The 16801-nt window shown below is 35.8% G+C and overlaps 1 long non-coding RNA gene across 1 annotated transcript in view; it reads left to right on the top strand.

Annotated features, from left to right (window-relative positions):
- Window positions 1-795: 795 nt before the first annotated feature.
- LOC309480123 overlaps window positions 796-16801 on the top strand; it is a 390541-nt gene continuing 374535 nt past the window's right edge. The window contains exon 1 of the long non-coding RNA XR_014199544.1: window positions 796-857. This is a non-coding gene — a long non-coding RNA (uncharacterized lncRNA). The remainder of the gene's footprint in view (window positions 858-16801) is intronic.

The following is a 16801-nucleotide window of genomic DNA, read 5'->3' on the forward strand; positions in this document are numbered from 1 at the left end:
ATAATAATAATAATAATAATAATAATAGTTTATTAAAACACACAGAAACTCAAATGTCTACAACCCACCAAAATAAAAGTTCGGTCTAACTCAAATTAATTAGAAAGGAATTGCACAGTAAAATGTATTTTAAAATAAATTTTTTTTCAAAAACACCATTTCTAAAAGTAAATTTGTATTTGTGCCTATAATGTTTTTAAAAAAAATTTGTTGATAATTGTCAACTGATAAAACCTGTGCTTCAGGGACCATATTCATATAACAAATAAATAAGTTGATAACACTTAGTATTTCATAATGCTCTCAATTACATGTCGATGCATACTGTATGCATTAGTGAGTGTGGTGGTGCTTATGGGGTGACGCTCTGGGCTGGGTGAGTATGCGGGCGGGGGGCGGGGGGGGGGGGGGGGGGGGGGGGAGCTGGGGGTGTTATATTAGAGTATACTCACTACAAAAAACTAGACTACACCACTGCACACAACTACTCAAAATTGTTCAAACTTATTTCTAATGATGTGACTAAACCAACTGTACATAATACAAGTCAGTTCAGAGTCCCAAAATTGACTCAAAATGTTGCACTGAATATTGATACCAACAATGGATGGAAACAATATAAGAGGGAGAGGAGGAAAAGTATGTGTGTAAGAGGTGGTGAACAAGGAGGAGGAGGACGAGGAAGAGCAAGGTGTGGAGAATGTTGTCAAGGCTGGATCTGCTTTAGGGTTTTTCCCTTTGCCTGCAGAGATGACATTTTTCTGAGACGTGGAGAAACTCCTCCGGCCGGACCAACATGATGCTGAAGCAGAATCTCTCTCACTGACCTTGATTCTGCAGTTGCACAACTCTTCTGAGTGACTGTAACATGCTTTTCATTTAGAGTTTGTTACTGTAACCTTTTTGGCTTTTGCAGTTGGGTCACTGTATATTCACAGTATGCAAGTGCAAGTATACAGACATTTAATACTATTCAATATTCAGTACAATACTATACTTGCAGTGCATACAGTATACCATTTATTCACCTTTCTACTGTAAGTTGTCATTACTATACTTTTTTACATAATTGCACTTTTTTTTTTACTTTGTTACAATATACTTTTTTCTGTAACTGCATGCTTTGGGTTCTGTGTTCTCCATTGTTTGATGTAGTGTTTAATGAAAGATCTGTAGTGTCTAAAATATTGACTCTCTGTGTATGATCTGAGAGCATTGTTTGATTTTGAGCACAGATAAAATGGTTTTGAGGCAGGATTCACATTCACAGGTTCTGTGGTTTGAAAACAAGGTTTTGACATAGTGAGTGATGGTTTTAAGAAATGTGTTTTAGCAATTCAGAAAAACTGTAATAATTTTTATATTGTAATGTATTCCTGTGATGGCGAAGATGAATTTTCAGCATCATTACTCCAGTCTTCAGTGTCACACGATCCTTCAGAGATCATTATAATATGATGATTTGATGCTCAATAAATTTTTATTGTTATAATCAATGTTGAAAACAGTCGTGCTATACAGTTTTTGTGGTTTTTCATGATTCTCTTATGAATAGAAAGGTAAAAAGACAGCATTTATTTGAAATAGAATTTTCTACAAATGTAAATGCATTTACTGTCACTTTTGATCAATTTAATGCATCCTTGCTAAAAAAAGATTCATTTCTAAAATAATAATAATATTACAGACCCCAAAAAATATAACATAACATAATTTTTTTTTTTTTTTTGGTTTTGTGTCAAAAAGAAATATATATTTTTTTTCTCCAAGGCTTTTCATTTTGCTTTGTGGCCTTCCTGACAACATTAGTGTGGAGTTAATAATATTTCTGCCTTACATATTTATGAGCATTAATCATTCTAAGAGAAAGAGGTAAATGCCAAACAGGAAAATTATAAACGCATATTATTTTGGATCAACGTGATTTATACCTATCCAAGCATTAGATCATCAGAAAATGATACACCCAGCAAATTAAGCAGGATATTATATAGATACAAACACAGATGCCAACTGCATTTTCTCACAAACACGTGATAATTATTGGTCATAATTATTGACACCCTTTAATTACATACTTTTTGCAACCTCCTTTTGCCAAGATAACAGCTCTGAGTCTTCTCCTATAATGCCTGACGAGTTTGGAGAACACCTGACAAGAGATCAGAGACCATTCCTCCATACAGAATCTCTCCAGATCCTTCAGATTCCCAGATCCATGTTGGTGCTTCTCCTCTTCAGTTCAGCCCACTCATCTGCTATGAGTTCAGGTCAGTGGACTTGGATGGCTATGGCAGAAGCTTTATTTTGTGCTCAGTGACACATTTTTGTGTTGATTTTGATGTTTGTGTTGGATAGTTGTCCTGATGGAAGATCCAACCACGGCCCATTATAAGATTTCTAGCAGGAACTGCTAATTTCTACATATAATTATGTAATATCTTACACTACATGAGCCTATGAAATGTTCTGTTTATGATGTCTGCAGCTTTATATGCTCAAATATGCTCAAAGTCGACTGGATTCTGATTGGCTGTGACTTTATAGCTCAACAATTTTTTGCTGCACATCCGAAATATATTCTTTGGTTTTACTCATTGTGATGGATGATTAAAGGGAATTTGGCCTACGTTTCCTCGTATTTATACTTCTAATTATACTCCCATAAGTCATAGCTAGACAATTTCATGTTCCTTGTCACCTTGGTGTGCTCTTTTATTTATCATTTACTTACTACCCTTTGGTTAAATTTTAGGAAATACGGTATTAGTTCTGCGGACGACACCGGACAAATTGCCTTCCAAGCCAAATTTCACTCTTCTTCCTTCTTCTCTCTTGGACTGTCTAGAAGAGATTAAATCCCGGTTTTCATGCAATTGTCTCAAGCTGAATACTGATAAAACAGAGGTTCTTCTTGTTGGCACTAAATCCAATTTGGAAAAATCCAACAGCTTTTCACTCTCCATTGATAATTCTGTAATCACACCATCTTCTCATGTTAAAGGGTTAGTTCAACCAAAAATGAAAATTCTGTCAGTAATTACCCTCATGTTGTTCCAACCCCATAAGACTTTCGTTCATCTTCAGAACACAAATTAAGATATTTTTGATGAAATCTGAGAGCTGGCTCACTCCTTCATAGGCTGCGAGGTAATTCCATCTGCCGGTCCAGAAAAGTTAGTAAAGACATTGTTAAAATAGTCCAAATGACTATAGTGGCTCAACCTTAAGTTTATCAAGCGACGAAAATACTTTTGTTTACAAAAATAACAACTTTTTTCAACTATTAATTTTCTTCCGTGTGGGCCTCTGACGAGAGTTCACGAGAGTGCCACGACGCATACGCGAAGATGACGCTCACGATAGGAAAGTGTGAAAGGTAAGCCAATCATTTTGCGGCATTGGAAAGGCACTTTTATGTTTTCTCATTGGTTTCTCACGATTCGGACATCCAGGAAATGCACACTTTAGAACCATTTTAAACACTACGTCGAGACCCATCTGCGTCATCTTCTCAAAACGTATCTATTTAAATTAGCTTACAAATTGAATCATTAAAAGAAGAATAAAGAAACCTAAAGTCTCTAAAAAAAAAAAAAAAAATATATATATATATATATATATATATATATTAAAAAAAAAAGGTTATACACACAATTCACACAATACATGGCGAATACGCATTTTAACAAAACACCAGCAAAACCATCAACTAAAAATGACAGGGCCGTGTACCAAAATCGCAGAACCACAATTTTAGTCTGAGCCATTTTTGACAGATATAATGCTGGAAAATCTAGTAGAGTAGATCGAATGAATGAATATGCAATAGATAAACTTATTAATATTCATGAGCCTATCTGATACGTTTGTGTCTCCGCCCATTTTCAGATTGTGTCTATGCCCCATAGACTCTCAGCCAGAAATGCCAATTGAAGAATAATACGAATATACAAAAATTGGTACAGCAGGTGCCATAACACTATAAAAAGACTAACCCTCACTGAACCTATCAGGGTGCATCTGTGGTGATCGCCCTGTCTAATTCATTAGTTGAGGTGGCGGTATGAAGGATGGAAATTATTTCACAATGCTGACAGCTTCATTAGCTACAGTTTTTTGACAGGGTGACAGATGATGAAAAGACCCAAAATCAGAGGTCAGCCTCGACAGAAATCGTCCTTTAAAACTGTCCTCTGTGCTTCCACTTCACAAACACTAACCTTAAAGGACAAGTTCGGTATTTTACACTTAAAGCCCTGTTTACAGATCATTTCTGATGAAATAGAACGGTTAAGATAAAAATTTGGACACATGCTGCCGTCCCGAGAATTTTAGGTTTCTTTCGCTCCCCCCCTTTAATTTAATCTTAACTGTTCTATTTCATCAGAAACGATCTGTAAACAGGGCTTTAAGTGTAAAATACTGAACTTGTCCTTTAACAGCACTGCTTACTGTAAGATGACCATCAAAGAAGTGTGTGTTTTACTTTGTCTCTATTATAAAATGGAGATGAATCAATGGCTTCCCCAGAGCAGAGTCAATATCCAGCGTACATTTCGTATTGTACCCAGGTATGTGGTCATAACAGAACTGCAGGTCTGATTAGCATAAACAATCAATTTCTTTTCGCTCTCTTCTCGCCGCATGCAATCCAACTTCTTTCAGTCCATTACAATACATAAAAAAATGAAATGTCATTTTTCTTTTCTGTTTAAATGTCACTTTTCCTTAAATAAACACAATCTCTCACACTGCCAGTTTAACGTGATCATATGCCATTGCAAATGCATAAACTTTTAAAGCCTTTTTGAGTTTAGAAAGACATAATAAGCTAGTACTTTCAGTCATCACTCTTCATTTACTCAACCTTTCTTATCTTTACTGCATCCATAAGAGAGCATTTTAGTGAGAGTTTCAGAAAGCAAATGTAAAAAAAAAAGACATTACGTCTTGCCGATCTCTGTGATAATGATGGTTCAGAGAGTATAGGCCTGCTCTGTTGTTCTATTGTCAGTAATAAGAGTGATTGAGCCCAAACTATGGAACTCATTCAAAGACTTCAAGATGAGTTAAAAGCTAAATCTCACTATAATGGATAAATGGAGAGAGACTGGTCAGAGCAATCAGCAGTAATGACAGATTTAGAGTTTCATTTAGTGTAAATGAGATTCCGAAGAGTGACTGAGCTGTAGATAAAGGAGTAGCGAGGCACAAAATCTCTCAAGAACACTATACTCGTACTGTATTTGGTTTAAATTCATTTTTATTTCACACATTTTGCTACGGCACGCTCCCATGGTTCTTTCACATAGCGTTTCTTCCGCAGAGTAACAGAACTGCGGCTCTATGCAGAAAATAAAGTGATTCCTGGGTTAATGCAGTGAGAATTTCCTTTGATAAGAGCCATAAATGATTAAATGACCATCGGGAGAGGGCGATTGAGAACTATTAAAAACTTAATCATGATGAAATCAAATTTACATGAAGAGTGGGATCACATTTACATCCAAATGATAACTAAAAAAAGGGGGGATTTATTGTTTTGAATTTATTGCACCAGTATAAGACTGTGTTGTAGTGTGTGTGTTTGTGAGGGCTTGTGTGTGATGTCTGAGGGCAACGTTTGGTTTTTCAGCAAGAGTGAATGGTTTTGAGTGTAGAGCTTCATTTTAGGATGTTTGGGGAACTGGGTGAGACGTTATGGATTTGTGTTTACTGTTTTGAGAATACGAGGCATAGTTTCAAGAAATGTGTTTAAGCAATCGAGAAAAACTGTAAACACCCAATCCTAATATCCAGAAGATCTATTATTATTGTTATTTATTGTCTCCTTCCTCAGTTTGTGTGGACATGCTTTTGTGTATGTCTTTCAAGTGCCATTTCTTGAATCATTTAAGCGTGAACATGATGAATGCCTAAAAACATTCTTTATGCTCCAAAGAAAGAAGAGGCTCATTACAAGTGGCATGAAACATCCTTACACCTGAATTAGTTTTGAAACTTTTACTTTTTTAATTACTGACTGTACTGTCATTTTCTCCAGCAATGTATCCACTCTCTTAAAGGACTTCAACATCACTGGAATAACTAAACAACATATTTGAAACCTGTCTTCAGCTCATATATGTGGCTTGATCACATTTCTTGACACATTTTTTTTTTATTTTCTTCCTTCCAACAGAGCACTACAGCAAATAAATCATTCAAGACCACTGATGTAGGACTTTCATGATGCATAAACTTATTGACAAGAAACTAATGAAGATACTTCTGCAAAAATCCTGTATACCAATGGTTATATTTGAGCTGTCTAACACTAACTAATACATTTCCATTTCATTGTTGAAGCAGGTAAGTTTTTTTCCCCACCAATTGCTGTTTTTTTTCCAAAATATAGCCTATATGTCATACACACTCAGTTTTGGTTGCTTTTTTTGTTTTCATGGACTTTCAGTTTAGTTTTGAACAGTCACGTGTGTTTCTTTTTCGTAGTTTCCCTCCAGTCATCAGTTGTATTGGACACTCATCAGATCATCACACCTGTTCGTTATTTCCTCAATATTACTATGTAATTAAGTTCCTCACCTTCACTCTGCGTTTGTCAGTTGTTGTTCATGTGTGTGCTAGTTCCTTACATGCACACTGTTATGACTTTCTTAATTTTTGTTTAAATAAACCTTGTTTATATTTGTATCCTGTCTTCAGTCTGTCTTCATCTTGTGACTATAATACATATTACACAGACTTTTATGCATAACATTATACAATTAAATGCATTCCATCATGAAATTATACATAAATATATTTACCCTCCTTTTTAGCTCTTTGAAGTTTTGTATTCATTGATATTATTGAAATAGGGGAAACTAAAATGTTTCTTTTTACCTAAATTTACCCCCTACATTAAAGCAGAGCCCATCCGTCCATCTGAAATACAAAGATTTCTATGAAGATTTCTCTTTGGCACAACCTTAGTAAAATATTTCGAGTTTTGACAGTATACGCAAGCAAATGAAAGATTTGTGGCAAGAATAATGAAGGATTGTGCAGGCTATAAAAGTAAATACAGTGAAGATAAATATGTGGACACTCTTACTGTTTAAACACGAGCTGATTACATATTTTATCCAGCAAATCCAGTCTAACAAACATCATGTATAAATACATTTGAGAATAGGTGCAAAAGGAATTTTATGATGATATACATACAAGGCTGTATAATATGGTGGTTCTGGGTTTACCTTCAGGATATGAATATCCTTGTGTTCCTTACTAGTGCCATGTTCATTTCCTCTTGCCTCTAAAATGTGATTTGAGAAGATCAATATTATCAGGTAAACGAAAAAAGCAATAATATTATAAGTAATTTCATGCATGGTCCCATTAAACGAGAGCATCATATATTTTTTTCTTTTCATTCATGTTCTGCCAGCTTTAATTAAAGTCTCTGTGACTGTGAGAGAAGACGTTATCTGACTGATGGCAGCCCTTCCTCTCAACCACACAGACCAGTTTCTGCTGCCCTGAACTTCAGCTCAGATTAAACAGAGGACGCTTCGGTCACGCTTACAGGGGCTTTTAGTCTGTTAAAAGCAAAGAAATAATTTTTTACATTTAACATTTTCACCAGTGCAGCTGAAGATTTAACACTGCCAATGGAGTGAGTCTTAGGCCCTATTCGGACGGGATTAACTTTACAAGGGTAGATGGAGTAATGTAATTTTACCACAGGACGTCTGTAATATTAATGGCCAATTCGCACAGGATAAGATATCTCAGTAAAACTAGCAGAAGTGGGAGGAGTAACTCGATTTGCACATCGCCGTCACCCTCCTGTCGTCATGTGCGTATTACGTTGCTTCCTGATATCACGTGCGCAAACAACCTATATTTATATATATAAAATAATTATGTCTGATGTATTAATTAACTTCAGATTGGATTGTGTTGGTAATAGGCACTTACCTAATGCTAAAAGATGTTTCGTGCCTCTAACAAGTGCTGTCGATCTTCTTTCTGATCTGAATGGTATGTGGAAAACACTTGAGTTTTGCCACAGACTTGTCCCAGCGTCTAGAATGCTTGAACTGAATGCTTTTTTTTTCTCACTTTATTTTGATTTTCTCCATAAACAGAATACATCACACAATTACAGATACCATTGATATATCACATGTATGTACTTAATTCCATCTCTCTTGTTCATAGAAAGGACCATACAGCAAACAGAGACAGAATAAGGTTAATTCTAAGTGAAATAATAAAAATGAAATATACAAATATTATGGATCTGTCATATGATGCAAATTACGTTTAAACAGCATTCCGCATGAGATAATAAAATAACAACAGAAGTACAATAAACAAGAACAGCAACATAAACCAAAACGTAACAACCATAAAAAAAATAAACCCTAATGTTAATAAAATAAGGAGCCATGAAAAGCTTGATCATCCAAAAACATATACAGACTAATATCACGTGTAAGAAGATTCTTTACTACCAGAGTAGATAGACAGGTGTTTAAGACCATTTCACTTTCCTACACAATCTAGGAAAGGACCCCAAATTTTATAGAAGTTATCAGAAGATCCCTTCATTGTATGTCTGATTTTTTCTAGTTTGACAAAATGAAAAATATCATTAATCCATGATGAATGAGTAGGGGGTATAGGCGATTTCCAGTTTATTAAAATTAGGCGTCTTGCCAGGAGAGTGACAAAAGCGTGTATTTGGGCGTGTCAAGTGGAAGAGAGAGAGTACCAAATAAAGCTGTGACAGCCAAAGGGTTAACATAAATTCCAAGCACTTCAGATAGTGTTTTAAAGATCAGAGACCAATATTTGTGTAGAGATGGACAAGACCAAAACATATGCGCAATAGTCGCAGGTGTTTGATGACAGTAATCACACATGGGATCTACATTGGAATATATTTTAGAAAGTCTAACTTTGGTCCAGTGGGTGCGATGAAGGATTTTACACTGCATCAGACCCAGTCTGGCGCAGAAGGATGAGGAGTGTACACAACGTAAAATATTTTCCCATTGTTCTTCTGGAATATTTTCTCCTACGTCCTCCTCCCACTGAGATTTAATGGATGCCAGTGAGCTTTCACGTAAGGAGCAGATTGCTTCATAAAAATGTGAAATCATACCCTTCATAACATGGATAGGTTTGAGGTTTGAGTCATTGGGAGTAACAGTGGGGAGGATAGGAAACTGAGGGTGTGTGTTCCGAACAAAACTGCGAACCTGCAAATATCTAAAAATAAATCGTGTTTGGGCAATGCACATTTTTCCAGTAGTTGCTGGAAAGATGCAAATACATTATCTGTATAAGGATCCTTAAATGTTATAATACCCAATGCTGACCACTGAGAGATAGTCCAATCCATTAATGATGGTGAGAAAGCAAAATTTGCTGCTATAGGTGCAGAAATAGAATAGGTTTGTAAGCCAAAGTGGCTGAATTCTTTTTCAAGCGTGTCCATACTTGAAAAACCATGGAAAACTACTTTTAAACAGGAAATTATGAAATATTTACGTACATATTTACAGCGTGTCTATTAGCACGGGATTAGTATTACCTGAGGTAATTTTTCCATAATAAAGTTTAAATGGTTAGTTATGAATGATGAATGTAAATATTAATCGTTCGCATTCGCATTCAACCACAGAGTTACGCTAGCAGTCGCTGTTGTTCTGCCTCTGGATATAGTCCAATCAGCGTCAAGTCATGTTCTGTGGAGTACCACCTCTTTTTGGCCGATTTCGCCCAGAGTGTTCCCATAGACTTCCATACAAAGGCCCTGTCCCAAATGGCGCACTTCATGCGGACTTTCGGTCTCGTGGACTTGAATTGTCCACGCACTTTAACTACCCAGGAATCCTTGCGAAAGGCCAATCAGACAACAGATGGGAGGAGATTTCACTCACGGATAATTGTTGACATGGCTGAGAAGAAAATATTACTGTTTTTATGACCTAAATGTACATTTTACCAGTTGTTACCTACAGTTTATACAAACATTATGGTCATCGAGCAGTGGTTGATGTCTTAAACATAATAATAGCGCGTTTAATAATACAATCGCATTATGATTCATTAAATAAATAGAACCGAATGTCAGGGCTTTACTGAGTCATATGTAATCATAGTACAGTATGAATATTGAAACCTGTAAATTGAAAACATTATGTTTAAATTATGTTTTAGAATTGTAATCTTTGTTCAAATGGAACATTATGTATTATTATATACAACTGTATACATCATTTAAATAAGCATGATTTATCTATTGTCTAATGCCCAGGTGATATGCATAATATCAAAATATAGAACTGTAAAATTAGGCTGTGTAGTTGACATGCAGATAAGACGTCGGAGCGCAAAAATGTGATTTCTCCTGTCCAACAACAACCAGACCGTTATTTCCGGCATGCCGATCGAGTCTGTCCCAAAAATACTTCTCAATGCGCCCTCGTGGACTCGCGCCAAGGGCCCTATAGGTCTGCACTACATGACGTCACCAAAGTGTGGACTCTGAGGAAGTCCACAAGTCTGGAGTGTGCCATTTGGGACAGGGCCAAATACTTTTTTTTTTTCGAACTGCAGGCACTGCAATGCATTATCTATGGGTTCCGGGAGGGCTATCACAACGTGCTTTCGTCATCATACGTAAACTTCACTTGTGCAGCGATTGGTGGAAACAAATATAGGCTACCTCTATTAATAATCTTTAAGCTGAAGTGACATCCAATAATTTCCTCAGTGCATAACTTACATTCCACGGACATATTCTCCATCTGTAAATGTTAGAAAGTCAAGCATATATTTCCATTTTTCTGTCATGAGTGGACAGGCTTTCTGCAGGCTGAAGCCCAATTTATATTTCTTTTACTTGCTGTGCTGTGTGTAGCACACGTACAGTACCCTTCGGCGTACCCTGACCCGCACCTCTCCAAAAATGTATAACAACGCGTCAATTCTACGCGGACGCAAGGGCTGTGATTGGTCTGCTAGAACCCCTCCCTCCGGTTTTACATGCTCCCTCTGCATGTGTAATTGCGCGTCAACACGGACAACAATGCAGAAGTATAAATGAAAACCAACGCATTGCCTACAGCGCGTAGAGGCTCCGGCGTAGGTCCAGCAAACTTCCGTGAACGATGCGCGCCGTGCGCCGAACAGACGAAGTGCAATAGAATAGGAGCGCAATAATTCTGACTAAAATATACATTAACACTAAATTATAAATATATTTAGCTAAAATATTTGTTATTGAATATTTGTTGTTGTTGGTGAACATAAATGTGCTAAAGAATTTCAAACCTACACGAGTATTTTTAGAATTTCAGTTTTGTTTTTATTTATTTTCATTTCAAGTTTAGTAAATGTAACGTTTACTTTGTTGTTAGAATGTAATGTGATTTGATCCCTTTTTTGGATGGACTGCAAGGCAGATAGACTGCAAGGTTACATTCACTATGTTTGTTTTCATAGCCTTCAATTATTGAAGTTCAATATGAACATTGTTTGTAGGACAATATTGATCAGGATGTGATATAATTATATATATATATATTTTATATAAATTAAATACAGTTTTTTTTTATATTCAAATATTTAAAAAATAATAATATTGAGATTATACTATTTAGTTTGCCATTTAGCACCATTTAGCCCAAAAAGTCAGATTTCTTTGGCAATTGGCTATTGCCCAACCTTACCTTATGGCATGCTTTAAATGCTGAATTTTACATTTTTAGATGCAGTAGGCTAATGATACATTAGTAGGCTATCACTGTTAAATGGTTATTTAACAATTAGCCTACATTCAGTCCTGCATTAATAATTCAGTTTGTTTGCGTTTTGACTTCACTTGTCTCTTCAGTGCAAAAAGTTTGTAGTAAGGCACTTACAATGGAAGTAAATGAGGCAGGAAACAGCACTTAAATATTGTGTGTTACAAGAGACTAGTACAATTCACCTATTTAATTTTCTCAAGATTGCAACTTAAAGTCCGCGTGAACCGGAAGTTGCAAATGACTTTTCTCCAGTGTTGTGACGTATTTCCCAGTGAAAAGGAATATTGAACAGAGGGCAGGGTTTTACTCTAGCGCTCCTCCTCTCCATCTCTCGCTCATAACAGACTAACGGTTTGAGGGGAGTGGTTAAGCGTTTCCCAACCCAAGCCGTCAAACCTACATCATCAGAGAAGAAACGCCATTCCAGACCGGAAGTAACTTTTCATAATTTGATTAAAGATTACGACGGCAAACAATTTTTTTCTGTGCATTAACTTGCATGGATTAATTTTTCACCACAAGACTAGTAATATGCGCTAACAAAGTAAATAGGGTCAATTTTGATTTCAGTTGGACTTGAAAGAAGAATGCGTTTGCATGCACCACTAAATGTGCTTCTCAGATTTTAGTCATTAACAGCATAATTAACATAATTAACAGTTATGTAAACTACATCAAAGTTTACATAACAATTGCAATGATAATACATCATGATTAGTTGGCTGCAGTTATACGGTTCATTTAAATTAACCCCTTCAAAATCCTTTTTATGTAATGATATACAAATGAATATGAATTCCATAGAAAAACATAGAAATAACCATTAAACATGAAAGTAATATAATCATTTAAGACATTTCTCTGAATAGATTTATTTTATTTATTTTTTGCCATAAAGGGTCCTTTAAAACTGAATAAAGAACCCCATTGCTTTTTTTTTTCTCCTGGGTTGTGATACAGTTACAATGTGCCACTAATTTCATTGTTCTCTTTGGTTGTAAAATATAGTTAACCTGCAGTGTCAAGAAATCCTTGCTAACTGCTTTAGGCTATTTCCTAGAGATTGTGGACTATTGGTTGTGAGAAAAAAACTGCCTACAGTTGTCATTTTTGTTATTTTTCACACCACACGGTCATCACCTAAACCTGTTAGAAAGCAACAAATCCCCTGTGAATTTGGCTCAAGTTTTGACACCTCAAACAGACAACTGCCCAACCCTCAAAAAAAAAAAATCAACCTATCTTGTAAAATACACTTACAGAGAGACCACAACTGTTTAAATCAGCCTGAGCAACAACCTGTAAACATTGAGAACAGCCAGTCACTATTGGCCTGCTTCCATATGCAGCTAATATGTCCGCAGCTGTTTGCAGAATATCTTCCATCTGTTTGGAGCGTTCTGTGGTCGCGGACTGTTCCCTGTATCAACAGTAATGGCAGTAGTTTAGACAAAGCTGTGTTGTGATCACAGTCCACAGTAGCCTTAGAAGCTCACCTGGTGATACTAACGTTTTTGAACAGCTCCAGGTGTGCTGCACGACGCGATTGATCTCCTCTTCTCCCTTCGCCCCAAAACCTTGGTGTCCACCTCAGGGTCTGACAGCTGGACTGGGCTGACCTATTTACTGCAGTCTGAGTCTGTTGTGGGCTGGGGAATCACATCTCATCCACAGAGAGAGAATAATGAATGAGAACAACAAAAGCACCGCAGCACAGTTTGTTGATTGCTCTAGAATTACACTTCAGATGAAACAGAATTAACATCTTCCATCTGATGCATTGTATATGATTCAACACACACTGTTGGTTGGAGAGCACTTCAAAGAAACAAGCTTGGACAGAGAGGCCTATGGGAAGATGTTTTTCGATTTAATGGTATTCAACCAATGCTAACGCAAGAATAGCATACATATCTTCTGACGTTTTGTTTATCATGGTGTTTTGTGGGGATACTTGAATATCTAGCTAAAATTCCCTTCCAAACAAGGACTAATTCATATATTTGAGACAGCATTACATGTTTATATGAACCAGATTGCTTTAAGACCACATCTTGCAATTTAATATTTTATTTTATATTATTTATGATATTATATTATAGATCAATAACATTTAATATACCATTCAAATTGAATACTATTGTCAACAATACAGGATACTAATTTAAATTAAAATGTATTGTTGCAAAAGACTATTTCAAATAATCAGAAAATATCATTGAAAATCAGCATATTGGATAATTTCTGAAGGATCATGTGACACTGGGTAATGATGCTGAAAATTCAGCTTTGCCATCACAGGAATTTTTAAATATATTAAAATTGTAATAATATTTCCCAATATTACTTTTTTAACTGTAATTTTGGACATGACATAGGGACTTTTCTAAATGTTTTGTCAAGTTGTAAAATGGGTGTGACATTGCAACAAACAATCAATCTGTTAGCCTACATTTAGTTTAACATTCATGACCTTTTCTTTTGCATTTGTAAAATTGTGAAAATACAGTTTATTTATTTATTTATTTTACAGGTAAATGTTTTCATTATGTAATTTTAGTGTTTACCAGTTTGAACAGCAGCTTTTAAGACCGACCCTGCAGATAACATATTAATATGTGTGTATATATATATATGTATATGTCCCAGCACTATACAAAAAGTGTCAATGGCAGACAAGGGGAGTGTTTGAAACTTGTTTGCAAATTCATTATTTTTTGGGGTGTATTCCAGAAAGCAGGTTATGCGACTTACCTGGGTAAGTTTACTCAAAGTAAGAAGATAACCTCAACTTCTGGTTCCAAAATTTGAGTTAACTTTCAGGGTATGTACTGTACGTACGGTTTTGGAACCTGCATACCTTTAGGAAACAAGGTTTGGGATAATCCACCGACAGTTCAGGGTATATGTGACGATAAGTTAACCTTGCTTTCTACCCCCAGGCCTGCATTTCACAAAAATATTGTAAGCCTAAGTAGATCGTAGAACCATTGACACCAATAGTCTCTACGATCAACTTAGCTCAAAATGCTTTTGAGAAAGGCAGGCCTGTTTGAAGCCGCTAAGTTACACACTGTGGCTTTAATACAGTTTAATACAGTTGCTCTGAGAGGGGAATATTGTTAGGAGGCATCTCACACTCACTCCGTTTGTCTCTGTCTCTCTCTCTCTTTGAGCTGTATCTATGGGGGATTTGAAGCTAATGAACATCCAGATGATATGAAACCCTGGAGTAATACAGTTGGGATTTTGCCCTTTGCACAAAATCAAAGACAATACTGTTTGAGTGAGATAAAACACATGTGGCTTTCTTAAAGTTTATGTAAGAACTCCCCCCCGCTCAGCTCTGAAAGAGAGTTGTTCACAAATGCTCATTTTCACACTCTATCCTCTCTATGTGCTTCTTATCAAAATAACATTTCTCTACTGGAATTTCCTATTTTGAAGGGCTGTTTTCCCTCAGGCAATATTGTTAGCATATCTGTTCAGGCAGCTGAACAAACCAATATAAGGCCATTTGATCATATCATTGAGAGGTTATAATATTTCAGTCTGATCTAGCTATGATCCTCCTATGCAGGTGTTTGCAGTTGAACACACCTTGAATATTTCTAGATGGATTTCCAGGTTTAATTTAATGTTACAAGTGTCTAGATTTCTTTTTTCTAGGGCTTTCTATCTCTATGACAAAACTACGTGACCAGACATCATTCATTTTCAACGAGAGTTGGCGTTTCTGTCAATACAAGCGACAAAGAGAACTGACAACCTTTATGCAAATAAGCAGCAACATGACTACCATTGATCCTCCGGCTGATGTGTAAGGAATAAAAACTCACAAGTACCAGAAACCCTTTTTAAATTCCAAAATAATAGAACATGAAACAATAACAGATCTCCTCTGATATGAATATTGAGCAAAACACGTGAAATAACATTTAATTTTAACATTTACTCTTCTTTAACAGTCAGAAGCAAAGTATTCTGGCAACTAGAAATCTGCTGTAACTTATTCTGTGAATGTGTGTATATATATGTGTGTGCAATACATTCACATTTATATGGGAACATGTATGTGCAATGTATGTACACAATAAAGCATACAACTTTATGAATATTACATGTAATGCTAGTTTTGTCTTAATTTCTAAATATTTTTATATGTATCAATATTGCAGTATATTGAAAAATATAAGCAGTAGTTTCCCATATATGAAAATGTATTAAGTAATACTTTATATCGCATTATATTTTGCAGTGTATTTCCATTTATTTTTGTTACTTAAGGGTCAATTGTTGCACACTATAGTGAGCATACAGCTGAGTGTATTACTAAAAGACATTATCCCGCTTATTACATGACTATTTCCCAAACCAATAAATACGTGGACATGAAACATTGCTTTGAGTTATTATATATATTTTTTTATATCACCTGTGTATTATCTTAAAACGTCCACTAAGAAAAAGTGTGAAAGTGGTTTGACTATGTGTGCATGAGGTTGACCAAGGAAAGATAGAGGTACTGCAATATGAGATGGGGACAGTATTTGGTTAAATAAGTAAATAGCTTTTTAACTAAATACTTTGCGTGCCAACGTGTAATATGAGATAAACACCTGCATTAGTTGTCATGGAGATATCCTTGCTAGTTTTGTTTTTGTATCCTCAGCACTCGAAAAACCAGCTGACATGTAACTGGCCTTGTGTTTAGGGAATGTATTGTGTTAGGGAATATAGCTTGTAAATAGGGCTGACAATTTAATGATAAAAAACCAGTACAATATAATTATATTTGGGAAAACTTGATTAACATTTTAAGCAACTGACAGCCCTGATTATAAGGACTATTCACTGCAGGATCGAGTTCTGCTTAAAGTTGCTGGAAGGATATTTGTAGTTTCAGTGCGAGAGAATGCATGTTCAGAAGTGATGGACATTTTCTTTTCTTTTTTTTGTATAAGTTAAAATTGCAACTGTAGCCAACA

The sequence above is a fragment of the Leuciscus leuciscus genome (assembly GCF_965113295.1).
Source record: "Leuciscus leuciscus genome assembly, chromosome: 18".
NCBI lineage: Eukaryota > Metazoa > Chordata > Actinopteri > Cypriniformes > Leuciscidae > Leuciscus > Leuciscus leuciscus.